Source organism: Sapajus apella, unplaced genomic scaffold (genome assembly GCF_009761245.1).
Source record: "Sapajus apella isolate SASKATOON/1434 unplaced genomic scaffold, GSC_monkey_1.0 scaffold60, whole genome shotgun sequence".
In the NCBI taxonomy this organism is placed as follows: domain Eukaryota; kingdom Metazoa; phylum Chordata; class Mammalia; order Primates; family Cebidae; genus Sapajus; species Sapajus apella.
The window spans coordinates 13,791,839-13,802,898 of record NW_022437000.1 but is presented as its reverse complement, the minus strand read 5'-3'; positions in this window follow the sequence as shown (position 1 = coordinate 13,802,898).

Genomic DNA, 11,060 nt, shown 5'->3' with positions numbered 1-11,060 from the left:
AACTAAAAAACAGAAAGAAATAACTTCAACATCAACAAAAAGGATGTCCACTCAGAGACCCCATCCAAAAGTCACCAATTACAAAAACCACAGGTAGATAAATCCATGAAGAAGGGAAGAAACCAGTGCAAAAAGGATGAAAACACCAAAAACCAGAACACCTCTACTCCTGCAAGGGCTCACAACTCCTCACCAGCAAGGGAACAAAGCTGGATGGAGAATGAGTCTGATGAATTGACAGAAACAAGCTTCAGAAGGTGGGTAATAACAAATTTCTCTGAGCTAAAAGAACATGTTCTAACCCAATGCAAAGAAACTAAGAACCTTGAAAAAAATGTTAGACAAAATGCTAATGAAAATAAGCAGCTTAGAGAAGAATATAAATGACTTGATGGAGCTGAAAAACACAACACGAGAACTTCATGAAGCATACACAAGTTTTAACAGCCAAATCGACCAAGCAGAAGAAAGGATATCAGAGATTGAAGATCAACTCAATGAAATAAAACAAGAAGGCAAGATTAGAGAAAAAAGAGTGAAAAGAAATGAACAAAGCCTCTAAGAAATATGGAATTATGTGAAAAGACCTAATCTACGTTTGATAGGTGTATCTGAATGTGACAAAGAGAATGAATCCAAGCTGGAAAACACTCTTCAAGATATTATCCAGAACTTTCCCAACCTAGCAAGGCAGGCCAATATTCAAGTCCAGGAAATACACCACAAAGATACTCCTCAAGAAGAGCAACCCCAAGACACATAATCATCAGATTCACCAGGGTTGAAATGAAGGAAAAAATGCTAAGGGCAGCCGAGAGAAAGGTCAGGTTACACACAAAGGGAAGCCAATCAGACACACGGCGGATCTCTCAGCAGAAACCCTACAAGTCATAAGAGAGTGGGGGCCAATATTCAACATCCTTAAAGAAAAGAACTTTCAACTAGAATTTCATATCCAGCCAAACTAAGCTTCATAAGTGGAGAAATAAAGTACTTTACAAACAAGCAATTGTTCAGAGATTTCATCACCACCACGCCTGCCTTACAAGAGCTCCTGAAAGAAGCACTAAACATAGAAAGGAACAACCAATACCAGCCACTCCAAAAACACATCAAATGGTAAAGGACATTGACACAATGAAGAAACTGGATCAACTAATGGCTAAAACAACCAGCTAGCATCAAAATGGCAGGATCAAATTCACACATAACAATATTAACTTTAAATGTAAATGGGCTAAATGCCCTAATCAAAAGACACAGACTAGCAAATTGGATAAAAAGTCAAAACCCATCAGTGTGCTGTATTCAGGAAACCCATCTCATGTGCAAGGACACACATAGGCTCAAAATAAAGGGATGGAGGAAGATTTACCAAGCAAATGGAGAGCAAAAAAAATTAGGAGTTGCAATCCTAATCTCTAATAAAATAGACTTCAAACCAACAAAGATCAAAAGAGACAAAGAAGGACATTACATAATGGTAAAAGGATCAATGCAACAAGAAGAGCTAACAATCCTATATACGCACCCAATACAGAAGCACCCAGATACATAAAGCAAGTCTTTAGCGACCTACAAAGAGACTTAGACTCCCACACAATAATAGTGGGAGACTTTAACACTCCACTGTCAATATTAGACAGATCAACGAGACAGAAAATTAACAAGGATATTCAGGACTTAAACTCAGATCTGGACCAAGTAAATCTAATAGACATCTACAGAACTCTCCACCCCAAATCCACAGAATATACATTCCTTGCAGCACCACATTGCACCTACTCTAAAATTGACCACATAATTGGAAGTAAATAACTCCTCAGCAAATGCAAAAGAACAGAAATCATAATAGTCTCTCAGACCACACTGCAATCAAATTAGAACTCAGGACTGAGAAACTAACTCAGAACTGCACAACTTCATGGAAACTGAACAACTGGCTTTTGAATGTTGACTCTATAAGCAATGAAATGAAGGCGGAAATAAAGATGTTCTTTGAAACCAACAAGAATGAATACACAATGTAAGAGAATATCTGGGACACATTTAAAGCAGTGCCTATATGGAAATATATAGCAATAAATGCCCACATTTAAGAGAGGACACAAACAGATGGACAAACATTCCATGCTCATGGTTAGGAAGAATAAATATTGTGAAAATGGCCATACTATCCAAAGTAATTTATAGATTCAATGCTATCCCCATTAAGCTACCTATGACCCTCTTCACAGAACTGGAAAAAACCACCTTAAACTTCATATGGAACCAAAAGAGAGCCCACATAGCCAAGACAATTCTGAGCAAAAAGAACAAAGCTGGAGGCATCACGCTACCTGACTTCAAACTATACTACAAGCCTACAGTAATCAAAACAGCAAGATACTGGTGCCAAAACAGAGATATAGACCAATGGAACAGAACAGAGGCCTTAGAGGTAATGCCACACATCCACAACCATCCGATCTTTGACAAACCTGACAAAAACAAGCAATGGGGAAGAATTCCCTGTTTAATAAATGGTGTTTGGGAAACTGGCTAGCCATGTGCAAAAAACAGAAACTGGACCCCTTCCTGACACCTTACACTCAAATGAACTCCAGATGGATTAAAGACTTAAACATAAGACCTAACACCATAGTAACCCTAGAATAAAACCTAGGCAAAACCATTGAGGACATAGGCATAGGCAAGGACTTCATAACTAAAACACCAAAAGCATTGGCAACAAAAGCCAAAATAGACAAATGGGATCTAATTAAACTCCAGAGCTTCTGTACAGCAAAAGAAACAATCATTAGAGTGAACTGGCAACCAACAGAATGGGAAAAAATTTTTGCAATCTACCCATCTGACAAAGGGCTGATAACCAGATTATACAAAGAACTAAAACAGATTTACAAGAAACAAACAAACAAACCCATTCAAAAGTTGGCGAAGGACATGAACAGACACTTTTCAAAAGAAGACACATATGAGGCCAATAAACATATGAAAAAATGCTTATCATCACTGATCATTAGAGAAATGCAAATCAAAACCACATTGCGATACCATCTCACGCCAGTTAGAATGGCAATAATAAAAAAATCTGGAGACAACAGATGCTGGAGAGGATGTGGAGAAATAGGAACACTTTTACATTGTTGGTAGGTGTGTAAATTACTTCAACCATTGTGGAATACAGTGTGGTGATTCCTCAAGGACATAGAAATAGAAATTCCATTTGACCCAGCAATCCCATTACTGGTTATATATCTAAAGGATTATAAATCATTCTATTATAAAAACACATGCACCATATGTTCATTGTGGCACTGTTTATAATAGCAAAGACCTGGAGCCAACCCAAATGCCCATCGATGATAGACTGGACAAGGAAAATATGGCACATATACACCATGGAATACTATGTAGCCATAAAAAATGATGAGTTTGTGTCCTCTGTAGGGACATGGATGAATCTGGAAACCATCATTCTCAGCAAAGTGACACAAGAACAGAAAATCAAACACTGCATGTTGTCACTCATAGGCAGGTGTTGAACAATGAGAACACACAGATACAGGGAGGGGAGCATCACACACTGGGGTCTGTTGGGGAGGGACTAGGGGAGGGACTAGGGGAGAGACAGTGCAGTGTAGGGAGGTTGGAGAGGGAAAACATGGGGAGAAATGCCAGATACAGCCAACAACATTGCCATGTATGTACCTATGCAACAATCCTGCATGATCTGCACATGTACCCCAGAATCTAAATAAATATATAACAAAAGCAAAAACAAAATTCAATTATGTTTTTATATTTCAAAAAAATGTGTCTAGGTAATACAAAGAAGAAAGGAAAGTCTTTCGGCAAATGGTGCTGGGAAAACTAGATATTCATATGAAGAAAAAATTTTCTTACTTTTTTTTTCTGAGATGGAGTCTCACTCTGTTACCCAGGCTGGAGTGCTGTGTGGAACCATCTTGGCTCACTGCAACCTTCGTCTCCCAGGTTCATTCGATTCTCCTGCCTCAGCTTCCTTAGTAGTTGGGATTACAGGCACCTGCCACGCTGCCCAGGTAATTTTTGTATTTTTAGTAGAGACAAGGTTTCACCATGTTGGCCAGGCTGTTCTCGTATTCCTGACCTCAAGTGAACTGCTCAAAGTGCTGGGATTACAGATGTGAGCCACTGTACCCGGCTGAAAAAATGAACATTGATTGATATTATACACCAAAATTAACTCAAAATGAATTATAGCCCTAAATGTAAAACCAAAAACTATAGAACCTCTAGGAGAAAAATCTTGAAGTAGGCAAATACGTCTTAGCTTTGACACAAAAGACCATAAACCATTAAAGAAAAACTTGGTAAATTTAAAACTTTCGCTTTGGGAAAGATATCATTAAGGAAACAATAAGGCAAACCATAGAATAGAGAAAATATTTGCAAATGTGTGTCCAAGATAAATAACTCTTATACATTAATGAGAAGATGGCAAATGACCCAACAAAAAAGTGGGCAAATTATTTTGACAGACATAAAAGATATATGTGTTAAATAAGCATATCAGAAATATGCAAATTAAAATTACAAAGAGACAGCACTACAAATCCACTAGAAAGGCTGAAATGAAAAAGACTGACCATAGCTGGTATTCGTGAGGATGTGGTGCAACCAGAAAAGCCAGCATGTGGCACGATTCTGGAAAACAGTTTGAAAGTTTCCACCTATCATGTGATTCAGCCATCCCGTCCTAGGTGTTGATCCAGGAGAAACGGAAACATACGGTCACACAGCCAAAACCTGGAACCACCTAAATGCTCATAAACAGAAGGTGGATAATCAGAACGCAGCATATTTAATGCAAAAAAGTCAAAGGAGCACACAGTGACAAAAAGCAATCAGCGGCTCCAAGGGCGGGGCCGAGAGGTTGTACCAGCAGAGGGTCCGCAGCATCTGGGGGGAGGGCTGGGTTGTTCTGTATCTTGGTTGTGGTGGGTCATTGAACTGGAGATTCCAAAGTGTTTATTATACATAAATTATAGTTCAATAAAGTTGATCTTAAAGACATAAAAAGAAATTTCTAATCAAATTTTTAGCAAATCACGTCTAGCCACATAGTAAAATAATAATACATAAGACCTGTCTGTGTTTATCTTAAGATTGCAAGATTGGCTCAATATTAGAAAATATAGTCCTAATAATATATATATTACACAATTTAAAACATTAATCCATAACATCAGGAAAGGAAGTAAGTCAAAAAGAGAAAAGTCTGGTTTTCATCATTGTTGCTGAAAACGCAATGATACAATTTAGCAAACTTACCTGAAAAAAAATTATTGATAACCAGAAATAAAAGAAAACTTTATTTATGTTTTTGCTTTGTAAAGTCAGTGGGAAATGCACTTGAATGTGTTCTCCATGCCAGCTTTTATTCAGGCTTCTGGCTGTACATCGAAAGTCATAAATCTCCCTGCTGAAGACAGGCTGTCTCTCCCCGGAAACTTCCCAGCTGTTTTTGCCCAGCACATTTCCAGATCCCTTTAGATTGAGCGATAACTAAGACATAAGAAAGGTGAAGAGGAGGAGGAAACTCTTCTGCATTCCTGGGTCTGACCAGGCCCAGGCTGGCAGATCCTCCCAGTGGGAGCAGAAGTTGGGGTGGGGAGGCTCAGAGAGCAGCACCTTCAGGGGGAGGGGCCCCTGACACCCAGGGAGCCTGACAGGACCCCACCCTAAGCCTACCTGTCCCAGAAACCACCCTGGACTTTGGCCAGGCGCAGTCCCTGTAAGGTATTAAATGGCATCTCCAGTCCACTCAGTAGTGAAAGGCTCTCTGGCTTCCTCCTACTGGGACTTGAGGACTTCTTCAGCCACAGAAGAAACTCAGGCTCCCCAGATGTATCAAGGGAGATGACAGGGACGTCTGCACCATGCATGAATTTAGAGGAGCTCCCTGATCCTGAACGTGAAGCACCTGCATTCTCAGTGCAAAACAGGGGGCTTCTCCATGGCCTCAGGTCTGCAGCTGGAGACCTTCTAGAAACTCTGCCAGTGCAGCAAGAGCAATCAGCAAATAAAATGTGCAGCATTTGAAAGAAAAAGAAACTCTTACCACCTGCAGACAACACATCCAAGAGTCTCTGTGTGCCAGTCCCTGTATACATTTTTCAACCACTCTGTCTCATTCTACACACATTTTGCAGAGCCCTTCAGAGCATCAGAACATGTCCAAGGCTTACATCTTGCAGATACCACTCCTAGAATGCAAATGCAAGTCTGGCTGATTCCAGAGTCAGAACTTCAAGCCACAAAACTTTCCCAAACACCCCAAAGAATGGACTCACAGTTAGTAAAATTAAGAGAGGAAATTACAATGATGGTGAGTAAAATCAATGTAGAATTCCAGATGCTAGCAATAACCACCTCGCAAGCAAGAGTGAGTGGGAGCCTGTTCAAAATAACAACCCAGCACCTTAAATACTTAGGACTCGTTAGGGCAAGAAATGTGTATGAAATTTACAGTGAAGAAACAACAAATTTTGTAAGGATCTACAGGAAAAAGTTGGCTCAGTTGAGAGATATCAGCATGATACCAAAGGCAGAAACAAGCGATGGGAAGACTGATAAGTCTAAGAGCATAAAAAATATAAAACCTACCATGCACATATTTGTAAAGCAAACGGAAACATAAAGCTCCACTAACGGATGTGAAAAGGGTGTGACTAGATGCAGAAACACGCTGAACTCTTAGGAGCACTTTTATTTGTTGAAATATTTGGTCAAATAAGTGAAAAAATCAGATAAAGCAGGGAATCAACAATGATAAATATACATTACAAATGCTTCATTTTAACTTAAAATATATGAGTCTGAATTGATTTGATTCTTGTGAGAACATTTCTGTGAGGTCTGTTCTTTGAATTTCTGTTTTTTCCTGGCAAAAAGAAAAGAAATTTTTAAAATCTTAAAATTCATCACTCGTGATTTTAGGCTTTACTTTCTTTAAGGCAAGAATTCAAGATGCTGTCGTGGTGATCTGAGGACAGAATCCTTTTGAATGCCATTTTCCTCCAATTTAATTTTTGCATATATTTGGTTTTGTAGCATTAAAAAACACTTTGCCAGTTTGTCTCCACCAAGTCTCCCGAAGCACTTGCCCACTCTGAAGTCCTGGCCCATTTCTGAGAGGCAGCGATGCAGGCACAGAGCACCAGTGGCCTTGGCAGCCACCCTAGCTCTGCTGAGCCTTAGCTGTGAGAGGCCACCCAGGTGCCCGGCTCTGGATGTGTGTGGAGGGACAGAGGGCACAGGCTGGCCTGGCACGTGGGTTACGTGTGGCTGGCCAGGACAGCCGGCACCACACTTGACAGGAAAACTCAACATTTGATTCCCTAATTCCTCCCCTAGGAATTTTTCCTAATGGAACTGAGTGGCCACTTCATAATAATGGTTATCTCCAGATAAATTTTATTTCCTTCTTTGTGTTTTCCTGTACTTTTCAAATGGTCTGCAATCTACACAGATTATTTTTATAATTAGCAAAACATTAATTATAAAAACATTGAAGTTTAAAGAGTGCCGTCTTGGTTAGGTCCTCACATCTTTATGCTGTCCTTGTGTGTTTCAGTGTTAACACGAACCACGGTGCCCATCTCACTAGGACACGCCATAGGAAGGCCTCCTCCGGAGAGAATGCACCGGAGACAGGAAATCACACCCGTTGATAAGCGGGGCCTGCCTACGCTTTTAAATTTCAAGTTTCCTAATAAAATGAATAGGGTAACACGCCAGTGTACTGACGTTTCAGGACGTTGCTGTCCGCGTGGGGCTGGGCACTGCACTGTTGGCTTTGTTCTGACCCCGCTCTCCTCTGACTCTCTTTCGTGTTCCCCCGGGTAAGCTGTTACACCCACTGCCAGCGGATGACGATCAGAGGGGAGATGACAGGGCTCTAGGTGATGCCTGGATGGGTTTTTTTAAAAAAAATAGTTACTAATTTATTTTAGTATGCTGCAGAAAAAGACAGACGGCACAGTGGACCTGCAATCTCACGCAGCTGGCACCAAACGTATTTAAATGTAAATACATTTTACATTTAGATGTATTTAATGAGTCTATTGAAGATGCCCTAGGTAGATAATAATTCAGAGCACATGGATATGGCAAAACCTTGAAATCTGCACGCAGAAGGCTGGAATTTGGGAACTATCCTAGGAAATCATGCTTGGACTGCGCATGGCAAACGTAGCAGGTGGCATTTGTGTTTTCGTTGCTGTTAGCAGCAGATTCTGTGCAGGCACCTGTTCTGATTCACTTAAGAAGACGGTCTTAGCTTCCCCCTGGGAGGTATTGACGTCCCTTCTCTTAGTTGGTTTCAGTATTATTGCAATAGGACACATTGAAGTTTTGAATAACTTATTAAATGGATCTTTACTTCCTAGATACAATTATATTGACTTTTTTCTAAGTACTACACTTTTTAAATAAAATAAAACCTCACCTCAACAACAGAAGTAGGGTCCAGAACATCCCATGGGTGGAATGTGGGGGCATTCCTGAAAGGTTGCATGTCCCCTGCAAGGACCCTACCTCTGGCTTAAACTGTGAGGGAAAGATCCTGGGGCTTCCAGGATTCAACAAGGATTCCAGGACTCTGGGGGAATAAGCTGCCTTTTCATCAGTCTGACAGAGAAACTGCTCTGGGAGAAGCTTGTAGATGCAGGACTCCTGCCTTGCTGAAGGATCAGACGCAGCGAGCAGAAGAGGAAGGTGAGGAGGCCGCTGGGCACCCGGTCAGTGGGTTCCGCTTAAGAGAAAGCATTGGCCAGACCTGCAGGGGGGAACAGGACACAGGCCTTTGATGTGTTACCTGAAGGGCCTACTGGGGCTGGGATGCAGGTCAGTGACAGACTCAAACTTGCTGTAACCTTTGCCTCAAAGTATCCTCACTCCAAAAGCCTAGGGGATGGATTCCAAAATAGTTAGATATCCCCTCGTATTTCCTGGGTGTTTTCATGATCCTTTCCTCGTTCTTTATCACCTTAAAACCCGACAAGCAGGTGCCTGGGGATGGGATGGGATGGGGTGATGAAGCCTTTTAACATTGCTTTGAGCAAGACTTGCTACACATGAAATCAATGCCAAGATGCCCTTGAGTCAGGAAACTTTCGGGAATTAACCTTTGAGTTATTCATTTCCATGTTGCTGATAAGGGCTGGAAAATTCCCTCTGGGTTGCAAACACCGTCCTGATTGCTTACTCATTGCGTGATCTCCTCAGGTCACGGATTCTCCTCAAGCCTTGGCTTCCTTATTTGCAGCATGAAGCAGTGGCCCCTGCCTCGTGGGGTCGCTGTGAGGCTGAGTGAGGCCTCTCCGCCCACGTACACTGCAGCCTCCGGTGCGCTGTGTGCTGAGTAGTCAGGGACTGTCATCCTTCTTATTAAAACAACCACCACAGTTGTCCCCGGTATTTGCCAGTGTGTTAGTCCATTCTCACGCTGCTAATAAAGACATACGTGAGACTGGGTAATTTATAAGGAAAAAGAGGTTCAATGGACTCACAATTTCACATGGCTGGGGAGGCCTCGCAATCATGGCAGAAGGTGAAGGAGGAGAAGACACATCTTACATGGTGGCAGGCGAGAGAGCATGTGCAGGGGAACTGATCTTTATAAAACCGTCAGATCTGGTGAGACTTACTCACTATCATGAGAACAGCACAGGAGAAACCTGCCCCTATAATCCAATTACCTCCCACTGGACCCCTCCCACAACATGTGGGGATTATGGGGGCAACAGTTTAAGGTGAGATTTGGGTGGGGACATAGCCAAACCCTATCAGCCAGTGAGACTTTGGGACCCACCCTTCTAGGCTGCCCGGCTCCCTCACTGTCATCTTCACGCACTTCTGCAGTTCCTGGGCTGCCATCACCGTGGCAACTGGGCTTGACATTTTAAGTATCTGTTATAGCTACAAGCCTAGTGTCAAAATACTATTAACCTGTCTTGCCTTTACAGATATGTTTTCCTTTCTTTTAAAAATAGTGTGAATTCACCGGGTGCAGTGGCCTGTAATCCCAGTACTTTGGGAGGCCAAGGTGGGCAGATCACCGGAGTCAGGAGTTCAAGACCAGCCTGGCCAACATGGTGAAATCCCATCTCTACTAAAAATACAAAAAAAATTAGCCGGACATGGTGGCAGGCACTTGTAATGCCAGCCACTTGGGAGTCTGGGGCAGGAGCAGGAGCATTGCTTGAACCTGGGAGACAGAGGTTGCAGTGAGCCGATATCACACCATGCACTCCAGCCTGGGCAACAAGAGCAAATCTCCGTCGGGAAAAAAACAGTGTAAATTCAGATGTGCTTAATTAGCAGGTTTTCACTGGAGTGGCCGCCCAGCGCAGCGAGGGGTCTTCTGCGGGCCTCGCTGCCTCCACATTCCTGCCCCTCCAATGGAGCAGCCGTTAGTTGAACAAGGCTGGTCCTTTCTCTGAGCTTCCTCATTATTTTGGAGGAGTTCCTCACATCTCCTGTTAGTTCTTCTGATTTTGTGTATTATTCTCACGTTGCCCATGTTTGGCCGAGGAGAAGGCTCCTCTTGGCCAGCTTCCTGGAGGCCTCTTGCTTTTCTGCGTGCCGCAGCGATGACAAACTCCTGCAAAGCTCTCCTGGTAAAGTCACTGGCAGATCCCTGTCTTTAAAGCATTCATATTTGGAAGAAAGTGAGTTAAAAGCTGTGAATGTCCGTCCTCCAGCTGAGTGCTATTGTTTGGGAATCTGTGAGAACTTTGCTACGGCAAATCTCTGGCCAGCAACAGCAGCCTCCTGAGGAGAGCACTGAGACAGAAAAGGTGCTTGGAGGTGATTCGCATGCATAGACCAAAACATTTCATTCCACCCGAACTTTATCAGTGAATGCAGCCATGATTGGCTCCACTAGTACTGTGTCCCTTGGCGAGTGAAGATCTTCGCTTTTCCTCAACTGTACAGAGGTGGAAACACCCAGGGAAGTCGTCCACACGCTGCTAGAGACACAACTAGACACACAGCATGCAGAGCCC